The sequence below is a fragment of the Nematolebias whitei genome, chromosome 18 (genome assembly GCF_014905685.2).
Source record: "Nematolebias whitei isolate Nwh7 chromosome 18, NemWhi1, whole genome shotgun sequence".
Taxonomy (NCBI): domain Eukaryota; kingdom Metazoa; phylum Chordata; class Actinopteri; order Cyprinodontiformes; family Rivulidae; genus Nematolebias; species Nematolebias whitei.
Genome location: NC_056515.1, coordinates 39,797,424 through 39,799,818, shown reverse-complemented (window position 1 = coordinate 39,799,818; position 2,395 = coordinate 39,797,424).

The window sequence follows — 2,395 nt, the reverse complement described above, 5'->3', positions numbered from 1 at the left end:
ATAAACCTGCGGACCCTTCCTGTCCTGACCCTTCAAAATAAACCTGCGGAGCAACTTCCTGTCCCGACCCTTCAATATAAACCTGCGGACCCTTCCTGTCCTGAACCTTCAAAATAAACCTGCGGAGCAACTTCCTGTCCCGACCCTTCAACAGAGGAGTTCTCTCGCTGTGAGAGCTGCACGGCCTTCTGGGTATTCTTGAAAATGAAGTCCAGTGAAAACTCCGGAGTTTCTCTAATTAGCGTTTTAAAAGTCGGACGTTGACGTCACGGTTCTTCGCCGATTTAAAACGCTCGTTTATAACGAAACGTAACAAAGTTGATTTGAGTTGGAGCCATTTCTGTTTTCTGGTCGTCTGTGGCAGCCATCTTGAATCAGGTCGACTCCAAGCGTTAACCCATTACAGACAAACTGCTAATAATTATTTGGAGATTTAAAATATTTGTTGGTTCACAAAATATTTGTCAACAGGAAAAGAAAAACAATCACCCCTTTCACAGCAGAGGGCGATAATGTAACTGACACAGGACTCAACCAGAGAAATTGAATTTCTGTGAAAATACAGTGTGAAAGAAGAACTTGCTGAGAAACAGCTGAAATTAGCTAAAAACATGCTTAAATGTAGCTGAAATGGAAAAACAAGCCAAAATTTGCAGAAGAAAATGAAAAGAGCACATTTTTACTAAATTGGGTTTAAATAAGCAGAAATTAGCATTAACAACAAAAACAGGCTGAAAAGTAGCTGAAAGGCCTGAAAGAAGCTTAAACTACCAGAAAGAAATGGGAAGAGTTCAAATAAGGCAATAAAAAAAAGTGGAATAAGATGAAAAAACTCAAATTAGCATAAAAACAGCTAAATAGTAGCTGAAATAAGTGAAACTAGCAAAATTAAGCTGAAAGGAGCTTAACAAGCTGAAATTAGCAGAAAAAAGTTAATTAGGCTGAAAGGAGCAGAAATTACCATGAAATACTTTAATTTATATGAAAACAGCCACAAATAGCTAAAAACTACTAAAAAGGTAGCTGAAAAGGTAGAACAAGCTTAAATTAGCAGAAGAAAGCAGAAAGAACATGTTTGCTGAAAGAAGCAGAAATGAGCATAAAAAGGTGGAAATTATCTGGAAAAAAGCTGAAATTAGCAACAAACAAAAAAAACAGCTGAAAAGTAGCCAAAAAAAAAAAAAAAAGCAGAAGCAAGCTGAAATTACCAGAAAGAAGTGGAGAGAGCATATTTTTCTGAATGAGGCTAAAATAAAGGTTGAAATGAGTCCACATTGTTTGCAATTAGTTGAAAAAGCTCAAAATAGCACAACAGCTAAATAGCAGCTGAAATAGTAGAAAATGCTGAAAGTAGCAGAAATAAGCTGAAAGGATCATAAGCTGAAAGTAGCAGAAATACATTAGCAGAAGCACAAAACGGTTGTAGTTAGAAGTCTTCGCATCCTTCTCCTGAAGTAGCTGAACATTTTCATACTTAAATTGCTTAAATAGCTTAAAAACTGCAGGACAAGAACTGCGCTGAAAAACGTACTGAAACAGTAACAGCCAGGAATAATAATATAAACAGGAAAACAACAGTGTGAATGCTCGATAAGCAGTCACACCATTAGCTGTGAAATTTACCATCTTGGCTGCAAATTAAATCTGACGTCTCCTAAAAATTATGTTTGAAGTGGCGTTGTGTCCTAAAACGCGTCGTCTTCAGAACAAGCGCGGTGGCGCCGTGAAGAATCGACACGAGTCCGGTCTGAGCCGTTCGTCGAAGTGAAACGGAGCGACTCCAGAAATATTTAGGCTGAGTCAGTGGGAGAAACACAAACGCTGCAGGAAAGCTGTGCAAACACCCAACACGCATGGAAACACGTTTATTTTCCTCCAAACTCGCCACAACCGAGTCTTTCTGCCAAACACTTGTTACCGTACAGCCGAGAGGAAAGACCGGGGCAGTGAACGCCACACGGCTTTAAATCCAACCCCATCGCTCTGAGCTTTCACTGGAGGTCTGCTCCGAGATGTTTTGTGGTTTTGGTCCATTTGATCATCAGCATCTATCAAATCCAGACATGGGAACTGTTCTTCACGTGTCTCACCGTGTCTCACCGTGTCTCACCGTGTCTCACCGTGTCTCATCATGGTTAGGTTATGGAACTAACAGGTCCTAGAAAGACATCCACATGTCCCTCTTTTCAGAGACACACAAGAGTGACTTGATTCAAACTCGTACTGAAAACCTGCAGAGTCATGTTTAGAGGCCGAGTCGTACAGTGACCAGAGGCCGAGTCGTGTTGCAACTAGAGGCCGAGTCGTGTTGCAACAAGAGGCCGAGTTGAGGCCGAGTCGTGTTGCAACTAGAGGCCGAGTCGTGTTGCAACTAGAGGCCGAGTCGTGTTGCAAC